Genomic DNA, 13,189 nt, shown 5'->3' with positions numbered 1-13,189 from the left:
GCATTGGATGAGATGACTTCTACTCCTCACCCTGTTATACTTATATATACACATTGTACTCATATAAAAAAGGCAAGTACTTGTAAGGAGGCATGGGAAATCATAGAAAAAATGTATGGAACATGTACAGAGGCTCGTAAGATACAACTTAAGTAGAGATTACATGGTGCATGGAGAGGCAATCGTAGTATCAGTGACTATATGGCAGAAATCAAGCAAATTTCAGAAGACCTTGCATCCATTAATGCACCTGTTGATGATGATGATTTAGTGTCAGTGACACTAAATGGGCTTGGACCACCTTTCAAATCTTTGGATACCTCTATTTCCATTAGGGGAGGCTCTATGCCTGACTTTGACGAGCTTATTGGATTGCTACTTATAGAAGAAATCAAGTTGGGATTGAATGCATCTAATAGTGGCAAAAATGCAGGGTGGAGATAGTGTTTTCTATCACCAGAGAGGTCATGGCAGCTCATCTAGAGCTAGAGGCTCTTCACTTGGTCGTAGTAATTATGGTTTTACTCGTGGAAGAGGTAACTTTGGTCGTGGTGACTTCATGCATAGAGGCAGGGGGAGATCTTTCCCTAGAGGTAGAGGACGGTCTAGTCCTTCTTCACAAAGAGATGGCACTTGTCATTATTGTGAAGTCCGCCTCGCAACAGAACGTTCGTGGCCGAACCCACTAGGATCGACCTGAAATTTAGGCTTCTAGTCATCAAGGTCTCCTAACAGCATTCTAGCATTGGGTTTTGGACATCCTAATTTACGCAAAGATACCCAATCCGAAGCAGATCCATACCGCACTTGGTTCAAAGAGAATGGGAAATGAGAGGGATGCACCACTCAACCTCTCTGCCCATAGGGCATAGTCCCATTCTGGTCCCTTAAAGCGGCATGAATCAGGTTTTAACTTAACAATACCTAAAGTCAACCCGGTGATAAATCCTTGTGAGAAGCCTCCCAGTTCTCTTCTGTGTGACCACCCTGCCGTAGGACAGACCCGTCGAGGATTCCGTCCACCCGCTTCCCTTGATAGCTTTAGTTTTCTAATTAGGTCCTACCACATTTATGTGCGACATTTAAAATTAGCTTCATTAATTAAGCCTTTTAGGGAACAGGGTTCGTTCGCGTAATTTACAACACAAACACGAAAACAAAATAAGCAGTACTTTTGACAAACAAGTTCCTTAACTTATCTTCAAGTTAATCTTTGTCTCCTGCCCATACAGGAGAATTATGTATCCCTTCTATCCAACAGAATGCCTGGTCCAAATCACATGGCACCAAAATTTCCATCCTTTATCTAGAATAGGATCTTCCAATGCCTCCAAACATTGGGCTTACGGCAGTCTACAACTCTGTTTCGGACTCGGCAAGGGGTGTCTAGAGCTCCACTGACCCCGAGAGACCTAGGAGTGAGACACACTTTCCATGGTTGGCCTTTTCACCACTTGACCTTCGGCCCGAGAATCGAGCAATGCCCTCTTGGGGTAATCCACGGTGCGATCTTGGAGATGATCCACCCGTGCAAATATCCTTCCTTAATTAACCAATTAAGAAGCAAGCATAATCAAGGCAATCGGCTCTAATATCATATTCTAGGAAAACATTCCTTTATTCCCATGGCAACTTGTCATTACAGACCCCTGCCATGCATTTGCCGTCAACACAAGCCTTGGAATATTTATCCAAATCACAATGCAACAATCAATTGATTGAAAGAAAAACATTTAGGGTGTTGTTCAATCACCCAACAAAACTACTTGTACTTTTCCCAAACAATACAAGAATAGACGCGATAATAATTCCATCATATATTTGCTCTTCCCCTTGGGACCAAAGACTAAAATTTACTTAACATTCCCTCCTTTCGGCTGAGGCATGTGCTAAAGGTTCAAATACTATACATGACGTAAGTCCTATCATTCCAATGTGAATTAATCAATCTAGCAATAGCATTTATGCCTCTTCTCTAAGTGACATTTATCTTTTAGCCTTTCCCTATTATGCAGCATTTTACCTTGGCTTTATCTTCCTTTCTCCTAAGGCAAGGAGTCACATGTCATTGATGCAAAGTTCACATAATCTCTCCCATGTATGTACCATCTATGTGCATTTGCGAACCTTAAACAATATTGTCCTAGGTAAATATTAATCAAAGACTCATTGATGCTCAATACTTTAGAGTCCTGTATGCTGCTTATGCTATGCATGGATTCATCGCATAGCAACTAGGTGCAATTTAGCTCCCTTTGATACAAGCACTTCACAAACTTCATCTCTGAATATTTGAGATGTGATTTATTATTTTCAATGACCTATTCTAGCACCACAAAGTATAGAGCCTAACGTATCTCATGCGAGAATCAAAGCAAGCATCTATCAATTTAGAAATACCTCACTTATGATCGGAACCGCAGTTGGATTAACAGTGATGCCTTCGCCTGAAGCTTTGTTGCTAGTTGTAGGATTGCCATTCGCATGCGACATTCTTTGCTTGGAGGCCATCGTCCGCAAGTAGACTCAAGAGATTAAGAAGGTGGAATAGATTTGAGATGAGAGAGCATAAGAGAAGATGGTTAAATCGAGGATCGAGATAGAGGAAAATTGTGCAACCTCTCGGGGTAACTCTTCTCTCTCTCTCTCTCTCTCTCTCTCTCTCTCTCTCTCTCTCTCTCTCTCTCTCTCTCTCTCTGAGAGGGGTATTCTTCTCTCTACCTCTCTCTCGTAGCCTTCTGGGGTCTCCTTATGCTCCCTTGTGCCTCCCAATGCCTCATATTTAAAATAAATTTGAGTGGAGGGGATAAGGCTGAGAACAAGAGTGGAGGGGCTCTTGAAAGACTCAGCGATCTAATACTCAGATCATAAATTTGATGGTTGCATTGGCTCCAAATGGGGGTTAAAACCCCAAGACACTTGATTAGAAAGCTCTCAGTTTACTCCTTTTTTCTGTTCGAAGTGATGTCTACTGCCTATAGACTACGATCGTGGCGCACACGATTTTGCCAGTCACTTTTCTTTATTTTTCTTTTTATAAAATCTCTAAAACGAACTAAAACATCACTTGTCTTTTTTTTTAAATCACTTTCAGTTCTATCTTTTTAGGATAATATCTAAAATATACTAGTTTTTTTAAAACCCAAAAATCTAATATCTTTGGACCGTCCAAACTATACACATAATACTAGTGATTAATAAGGCTCATAAGTCTCGTTCACGTTGTAACTTTCGTGAAGGGTGGCTACGGTCCTTGCCAATCCGAGAAAAATGTCAGATTATGACCCTCGATTTATTTTAAAATATATTTTAATTAAATAAAAATCATTAGTTATTAGTGTTAGTTAGTTTTTACCTTAGTTAGTCTTTAGTTAGTAATCTTACTAACTTATTAATTGACTAACTAGCTTTCGAACTAGCCAACTAACCTTTATTGCATGGAAATATTACAAGATGAGTGAACCCATTGAAGGGCCATCCAAAGTTAAGGAAGTCAACTTGGCAAGTGAAGGAAACAAGCCTTGACACGTGTACATAGTGAGCAACCTAACTAAGGAAGAGAGTAATCTCATAAATCTCTTAAGAGAATTCTCTGATGTGTTTGCATGGTCTTTAGATGAGCTGAAAGGAATAGGTCTAAGTATCGTGACTCATAATATTCTCATGACCACCACTAATGCAGTACTAGTTAAACGATGACCATACACAATGAATCCTAAGCATGCACATGCAATGAATGAATAGATTGATAAGCTGCTAAATGTGGTATTCATTTATGAGATAGAGCACATGGGCTTGGTATCACCCATAGTGATAGTCATGAAAAAGAATGGAAAGATTCGAATGTTTGTGAACTATAAAAAGGTCAACACAACTACAAAGAGAGACAACTACCCATTACTATACACTGAGCACATGCTAGAGAGAGTGGTAGAAAAGGAAGTCTACAGTTTTCTAGATAGCTTCTCAGGCTATAACCAAGTGCAATTCCATTCAGACAATAGGCACAAGATAGCATTCGCCACCAAATGGGGGTGTTTGCCTACATAGTCATGCCATTTGGACTGACCAATGCCCCTACTACCTTCTAGTGCCTCATGTGTGCCATCTTCAAAGACATGCCTAGAAAATGGTTGGAGGTATTTGTTGATGACTTGTGCATCCACATTGATTGGAAAGAGCACTTAGAAAAGCTATGAATAGTCTTTGAATGGCGTAGGCAAAGCTATGAATAGTCTTTGAATGGCGTAGGCAATATGGTCTCTCATTGAACCCCTTAAAGTGCTAGTTTTGGGTGAAACACGGTGTATTTTAGGGCATGTTGTATCAATGAATGGGATAGCCACAAACTTCTTGAAAGTAAAGGTAATTGAAGGCATTTTTTCTCTGACCAACTTCAAGGGAGTTTAGTGCTTCTTAGGCCACACAAAGGTGCTACCGAATGATTTGTGCTAAATGATGCATTGATTGCTAGATCTTTGTACAAGCTATTGATAGTATTCAAGTGGACGGAAGAATGCTAGCAAACCTATGAAAGACTTAATAAGGCTCTAACTTTAGCTCCTATCTTAAGAGCCCCAAATTAGTCCATTACCTTCCATGTGCACATTGAGGCATCAAAGTTTGCTGTGGGGGAAGTGTTGTGCCGACTTGGTGAGCATAACCTTGATTATCAAGTGAGCTTTGCTAGTAGACAACTCATTGATACGAAAATGAACTATTCCACAATAGAGAGAGAAGGGTTATCCATGGTGTTTACTATAAAGAAGTTTAGACATTATCTTCTAGCAACACCCTTTACTTTCTTTGTGGATCATCAACAAGCACTGCTTTATCTTGTGAACAAACCCTGCGCAATAGAATGCATTGCTTGATGGTTACTTCTGATTTTGGAATTGGACTTCTCTATGGTAGTACACAAAGGAAAACAACACTATATGGAAGATCATATGTCTCACATACTCATAGGTGAAGCAGCTGGACAGGGCATTATTGATGACCTACCAGATGCACATCTTCTTAGAACGTCCAACAAATAAGACTTGTTTAGAGCAGACCTCACATCGTATTTGGCGGATGATATACGTCAGAAGGACCCATAAAAAAAGCTAGGTTCAGGAGACTAATTTTGAAGATGCAACCCTATCAATTGATTGCTAGTCAATTATATCAGTTAGGATAGGATGGACTCTTAAGAAGATGTGTCTGCGAATACGAAATGCATGATGTACTCACAAAAGCACATGGTGGGATTGCTGGAGGACATTTCAATGGAGATGCTAAAACACAAGAGGTACTCTAGTCTCAATTGTGGTGGCCTACGTTATTTCACAATGCAACTAAAGTTTGTAAAGCACTGTGATGAGTATTAACGGACCAAAGTCCCTATTCGTATGGAAAAAATGGAGTTGACCCCAGTGATTGCATACCAACCATTTGAGAAATAGGGAATCGACCTCATTGGTCCAATTAACCCTATGGCACAATACTCACAAGCTAAGTACATCATTGTTGCACAGACTATCTCATCGGAACCTTGAGCAACTTGCCAAAATGATGCTAGGACAATGACCAAGTTCCTTTGGGAGCAAGTAATCTCATGGTTCAATTGTCCCATAGAGTTAGTTAGTGACCAAGGCACACACTTCATCAATGAAGTGATTGCTCACTTGTTATCTACCTTTCTAATTATCCATAAAAAATCCTCATCATATTATCCTCAAGCTAACGATCAAGATGAATCCACAAACAAGATCTTATTGAATGTCCTAACAAAGGTAGTCTCTTCTTCACACAATGACTAGGACAACAAGCTCATGGAAGCTTTATGGGCATATATGATGGCCTAGAAAACGACTATAGGACAGACCCCGTTCAAGTTCACCTATGGAACTAAATCCATTCTACTACTGGAATCCTTTGTTCCAAGCTTGAGAATAGCAATCCAGGAGAGATGAGGGCAAAGAAGCATGGACAAATCATTTGGTAGAGCTAGAACACCTATCCGAGACTCATCTCATTTCAACCCATATCCTAATCTGTGAGAAGGTGCGATGCAAGATTTGGTTTGACAAGCACGCAAAACAATGAGACTTTGAGCAAGGAGACCTAATCTTATTGTAGTTTGTTAAGGGACACAAGTACAAAATGAAATTAAGGTTTGCAATATTAGTCAAACGAACAATGTAGAACTCAAAACCTTAAAGGGGGAGGGCATAGGGATTTTCAATGAAAATTGCATTAAAAAATATTACCCTTTGTCACATCCACTCCATGAACCTTCAATGACAAAACCACCAATGAAAATGAGAGCTACAATTATCATGAAATAGAGGATGAGGATAAGGAAGCAGTAGCACCAGCCTACCTGCTTTTAATAGTGACTGCTCAAAAGGCATACATATTTGACATGTTAATTAATGAGGGAGCTGACTATAATATCTTAACGTATAACCACTAGACCACTATTGGTCAACCCCAATTGGAACCAACCACAATGCAACACTCAGCCCATTTGGGGGGCAAACTTATCCACACTTGGAAAAGTACAAACTAATGGTATCTATCGATTGAGAGCCTACCCATCATCTTTTATGTACTACCTAACAAACAAAGTGTTGGCAAGGAATTGCTATTGGGTTGTTACATGTTCAAAAAACAAGTTCATTGTAATGTTGATTATGACTCACAACACATCCACCTGGCCATAGGCAATGTTAAAATAGTAATGGCTTTCAACAAGGGCACCATAGACACCCAAAAGCATGTAGTGCCACCGGTATTAAGCCTAGTGTCAACCCTAAGGAGGGGAGTAGTGTATCACAACGTACATGCATGGTGAAGTCCCAACAACATCTAAAAACCATACCCAAGGCTATGAACCAAACAATCAAGTGGGTCCCCAAACGTAGACCCTAGCCTCACAAAAGCCAATTGTTACGAACTCATATTTTTCATGCCTCACATTATTTGCTAGAAGTTATGAACTCTTGGACTTGGGCCTACTTAACAAACGCATAGCAAATGAGGTACATTCCTTGACATGTTCTCGACAAGAATACACATTTATCTTCACAAAGATCTCTACCATTGCAAAGGAGTTGATTGCCAATGAAATTTCAAGAGAACAGGCTTTAAGCCAATGCTTAATCACATCTTTTAAGAATAACAAAATTCCCATGCTACCACCAGGAACTTGCTCAGGTTCAACGATTAGTTAAATTTGAGTCCAATTTCTTACACAAGTGTTATACTTTGCGCATTCAATGGGAACAAGAGGGTTATCAAATCATGACCAATGTGGAGCAATGACATGCCATCAAGACTTCCAAGTATGACCAAACACATGTGGCCCCAACTTCATTTAGGGTATTAGCAATGACAAGAAATAGACCATTAGAAGACAATATCATACTAGGTACGTACTTGGATAGGATCCTAATAGAGGAGGAACTCCACATTGCAAGCAGAATCAACTGAGGTGACCTCTTAACTCACAAGTTGACTTATATCACATAGGTGGGCATTCGTCAAACCACATGATATAGATTGTCATGCAACATTAGAGTATAACTGAATCTTTTACAATTGGCTCTTGAAATAGTGAGGCACACCAAGGATGCATTGAAGGCCCTTACACCTTTACTTCCTCAATCTTAGGAAGGATTTTCATCATTTTCAAGGGGGAGGGAGTAAAGTGGAAGGTCAATGAAAAATCGAAATAGGAGTTAAACTTCAAAAGAAAATGATGAATTAAATTTTCTTTCTCTTTTAGTAAAATGAAGTTATTGCATGAAATGTATGGATTGATTGATGTGAAGATTCTCATTTTGTGGTTTATATAATTCACCATCTGATAGTATTTTTTTCTAATCACTTTACCTTTTATGCAAGAAATGTCCTTCAAAGAGAACTCATTGTGGATTGTTGTGCAGTGACAATGAACCCAAATGACAGGGCAATAGGATAAAACCAACAAGCTCTTATTCTTAGAGGAAGAACACAGAAAATACAGCTTAGCCATGGAGACATGCGCCTTCAACTAGTTGAAATGCTATAGCATCCATAACCTAGAGGAGCTTGTGACATAGAAAGAGGCAATCACATAGATAATAGAACAGTGCAATCTTGCTAAGTACCTTGAGGTGGGCCAGGACATAGATCATAGCAAATGCACCAATTTTCTGAAAAATTTTGATGCCTAAAAAAACAGTGGCACTGTAAAATCAGACAGGAAGATGCCACTAGGAGGGCGGACATTGAACTTAGCCCCCGAAAGTAGTGGAGAAGGCCTTGGGTTTAGTGAATAAGCCAAAAAAGAGGCCAAAGAGGGATGTCTATGGGATGTTAGGAATTGATAAGAAGAAACTTTACATGAATGATAGAATCACCTTGGTTGATATCCTCGAGCGCCTACCATCAGACTACAAGTTAAGACGGTCCACACTCTCTTCTCAAGTCAAAGACATAATGCCCTCATGAACAGAATAGGAATGTCCTACTTCAAAGCCTTGCAAAAAATGCACTCGATAAGGTGAACTAGAATGCTTATGTTCAAAAATCAATCTAGGCATCGGCAAAGGTGCTAGCAACAGCTCCAAGGGCAACCTCGAAGAAGTTACTATATGTATATCCTTTACATCATGTGTATTCAAGGCCTATTTATAAATATCCTTATCTAGAGGAAAATATCAACATTCAAGGCATTGATCTTGTAAGGTTCAGAGGGGTGCTGATAGCCATAATACAGGAAGCCGTGGGGAAGATGGAAAGAGAAAAAGTGGTGGAGGAGACCCCTTAATGATCACTGACCCAAGAAGAGCATCACTCTTCCACTCTAGTGAGCCCTCTTGCTTCATTCTCAACAAGGAATTTGAGGGAAGAAGAATTCAATAGAGTTCAACAAGAGGAGGTAGAAGAAGCCACTAAGAAGAGAGAAGTCGAACGCCTAACTCAGCAATAAGAAACTTCAAGCGAGAGGATGGTTAGTGAATACGAGGAGCAAGGTTTTGTGCCATCAAGCCAAGGAAGAAGAAGAAGAATCATGTTGAGAATCCCAAGCAGAAAGACCGGAGCCACAACAGAAGGGGACAGAGACCTAAGAGCCACCCAAGCATAATCAAGGAGACTAGAAGAAGAACCTTGAAAGAAATGGGAGGAAGAAGATGAGCGCTTCTTGCAGAGAACGGAAGAGGAGTCAAGAAGATTTGAAGAATGTAAACAGAAATAGGAGGAAGAGGAAGAAAGGTTGAGAAGAGAGTAGCTTGAGCAAATGGCTCTTGCTACCACTAGACTATTAGTAGAGCAACCCTCATGATCTCAAGAGCTCGTCATGATGAGCCCCACACATGAGGATGTGCATAGCACAAGTGCTACTGTAGAAGAGGCCGGACAAAGTCCAGTGGTAGAAGGCAAGGGAAAGGCTTCCTTGCACCCACCCCCACTAGTCATGGTCCCCACAACTACTTCAACGCAAGGAACCACCAAAGGGGTAATGAAAGTAACATCATGGGTTGGGTGTAGTATATCATAAGCAAAGTGCAAGAGCTTGCATGTGCACCAAGTGAAGGAGCTCCACTCGTTGCAAGAACCAAAAGGCCAGCATCACATGATGCAAAATCATGCCAAAGGGTCCAAGGTACCCCACCTTGAAGTATATACTACTTTGATGCCCTCAGCAATTGTGCAACACAACAGGGTAAAAGAATTTTAGAGCCAACATGACAAGATGAATGAAGAAAGAAAGGCTGCACTTGCCAAGCTAGATGAAGAAAGGAATGCCTTTGTAACCTAATAGCTAGAAAAAACAAGTCAAATGACCATAATAACCAGGGAAGTAATGGCATTAAAAGAGGCTTTAAAGGCAAGGCGGGGCAAAGAAATTCTAAAAGACCTGTATGATGAAGAAAGGAAGAGTCGCATTGCTCTAGAGCCACAATGTGCTCTCGCATCTCAAGATAGGCAATGCCTTGAGGAAGAGGTCAATAGCTTGAAGCAACAAAGAGAACAACTATCTAAAGAACTACAAGAGGTAAAGGCACAAGGGGAGCAAGAAGTAAGGAGAAAGATGACAGAGTTTCATAACCAACTTCACATAGCTTTCCATGAGGAAGCCATCCTAAGGGAACATGTAGACCACTAGAACTGAGAAAAGGAACAAATGAGTACATTATGGTGAGAGCAAGAGCAAGTAATCGCTACCCTCGCATAATACCAGGACCAAGGACTGGAGCTGATGAAAGGAAAGGTGGAAGAATGGGTAGCTAAAAATGACGATAGGATTAAAGAATTAGCCTACCACCTAGCACATTCAAAGAGCAAATGCATTATGGTGAAGAGCAAAGGTGGAGCATGCTTGAGCAGCAAAAAGCCTTCTTGAACACGGTACTAGATGTCACCCATGCAAGAGAGGAAGAGGCAATTGATAAACTCAAAAGGAAATTAAAGCTAACAAGGAGAGTACTTAAACATGGACGCAATGCTAAGGCACTCCCCAAACCTAGCACCAACTTAGGTGTGGAGGAACAAAGAGCCCATTTGATCACAGCTAGTTTAACCATGCAAGAACTTGAATTGCTAGGGTTTGGGGAGTAAGAGTAGCAAAATCATAGCCTCCCCTTGATGAGCCAAGAGCACCAATACACGAAGAGGGGCCGGGGACTTCGAGCAAGAGTAGTCGCATGAACCAAGTCCCCCACTGCAAACACAAGTACAAATAGAAGAGCAAGGTGAGAAAACCATACCCCTTAAGAGAATGGTGGATATGAGGCACAAGCGAAGAGAACATGTAGAGCTAGCATGAAGAAAAAACCAAGCCAAGCCGCAGCAAATTATTAATGTGGCCATTCTCCAAGGAGAGGAATGTGATCCTGTGAATTGGAACTAGGAACTTACAGTATGGGAGCAGTGGGAGAATCGCAATCAACCCTTTGAATTCACCTTCACATTCCCTCAAACACTGGACAAAGTGTTATCTCCAAGGATAGTGGAGGAAGTGATAAGACTCTCGATAAGGCTGGGGAAGTGATGGTCGGAGGAGAGAATTAGACATCCCACAAGGTGGCAATGAGAGCTAGCAGACTATTGGGAAGATAATGTGATGGAGCTGCCCAAGAAAGTGGAAAGATATGAAGCCGAAAGTGGCAAAGAAACATATGGAATTCTAACTTAGATACTTGTATGGCATTCTGTAACACACTACCATACGAGAGGAATAATCCTACCTACATTCTCTATCCATGGAGAATTGGAGTTGATTTCAACCAAGAGGTGTATGGTAGGTATGATTTTCCTAAGATCTACAATGTAAATGTTGCATCTCCGGAGGCTTCACACAGAGAGGGACCTCCGCCCATCCATAGCAAGCTTCCTCAGGAAATTCTCTTTTTGCATAAATCCTACATCATCACTTGTAATTATATGTGTCTCTTGAGAATATTACTAAAACAAAATCCTACTACTGCAAAGAAAGAGTGGTTACCGCCCCTCTTTTTTGACATTAATGTAGGGATAGATAGCTGCGCAATGGCCCCGTCTCATGATGAGAGCCACCGTCTTGAGAGCATTTTGTATGTGCTTATTAGAAGATGTGAGCGATAGTAGGTTTACTGGGTGCAACCACCGTTCTTGTCCACCACACTCCTCAATGTAAGAATCAACTTGAAGGGCTATATGCAAACCAAAGCTTTCCTAAGCAAATCCATCAAGCCTCCCCGCAGCTTGACCCTTGCCCATGAACAAAATGCCAATTAACGTGCTCCTTTGTAATCAAAAAGAAAAGAAAAGAAAAATGAAATCCCTCCATTTGTACTCTATGAGTGTCACAGCCACTGCACCTAGGGACCACCCTAGCCCCTCCCCCACTTCACAACTTAGGGCACATCAAGGGCATGACATTTTGATAGACATGTCTCCTTAAGTAATACACAACACCTACCTTTACACGAACTGGGTCCTTAAGTGTGGAACAATACTTTAGACTTGCCCATCTCCTAGTTCCACCATCACTTACACAGTGCACTACACAGTAAGGTAGACACATTCCCCTAGGAAGTGAATTCATTCTTCTTTTCAAGTACATTGTGCAATGACACGGCAGAGGCCTTCTTCACCCACCAATCTATCTTCAATATCAACAACCTTAAAACCTGCTTCATAGAGCATCTCCAACATGACCAACCTCCCCAATGGCTCCAAGAACCATTCCACACCAATCCTCAACATTTTCAGCATGTACGATCCACTAATTGCCATGGGATTGGCACTCAACTAGGAGGGGGGTAATGTTAACCCTCAAAAGACCAAGATAAAAAATCTGAAAAATCAAAAGTGGAAGACAGACCTAAGGCAAGAGGAAGACGGAGGACAAAGGTGTAGTTAGGAAAACTTGAAGACAAAACATAGGAAAAATTCTAAATGTAAAAGGGAGGCGCACAAACATAAGCGCACCTTAATATTTTTGCAAAAAGAGTACCAAAGGCATTGTAATTTATTTTGTAAAAAAATGTTGGGCTCTCCATACACGTTGTAAAGAATGAGAGGCACGAATTAAGGCCATGCTAAGAGAAAGGATGAAAAAGAGTGGAGGAATGGACAAAGACCGGGGGATAAAAAGGGCATGTATAAAAGTCAAAAAGTGAATGAAAAAGCTCATTCTTGGTGTGTAGCCAAACTTGCTCTCTTCTTGTTTCTTGCTCCTTGTTTCATTCTTGTATATGAGAGAGAGAGAGAGAGAGAGAGAGAGAGAGAGAGAGAGAGAGAGAGAGAGAGAGAGTGTGTGTGTGTGTGTGTGTGTGTGTGTGTGTGTGTGTGAGGGACCATACATAAGCTCTTTTTTTTCTCTCTTCATCATCATCTTCTTCTCTTCTCTTTTCTCGTGTGCATGACTATGAAGCTTGAAGCTTGGAGATGGAGCTTACTTAAAAGCACATCTTGGATTGTGGAGCTACTAGTAGATTCGTGAGAAAGAGCCAACTCAATCAGATTCAAAGATAAGCTCACTACACTTGTGTGTGTGTGTGTGAGTGCATACAACTATATGAGAGGTAGCCATAACTCTTGGCTTGAAACGATTAAAGCAATAAGCATTCTGTGGTTCTTGGTGGTGTGCTAGCGAGAGTGATGACATCCACCCTTAGATCTACATATCCTTTGGCCTTTCACCACATCCAGGAGATCTGAGAGAGGGTGT

This window comes from Lygodium microphyllum, chromosome 25, assembly GCF_053477565.2.
Source record: "Lygodium microphyllum isolate KBCC chromosome 25, Lygodium_microphyllum_v1.1.10, whole genome shotgun sequence".
NCBI lineage: Eukaryota > Viridiplantae > Streptophyta > Polypodiopsida > Schizaeales > Lygodiaceae > Lygodium > Lygodium microphyllum.
This window is presented reverse-complemented; position numbering follows the sequence as displayed.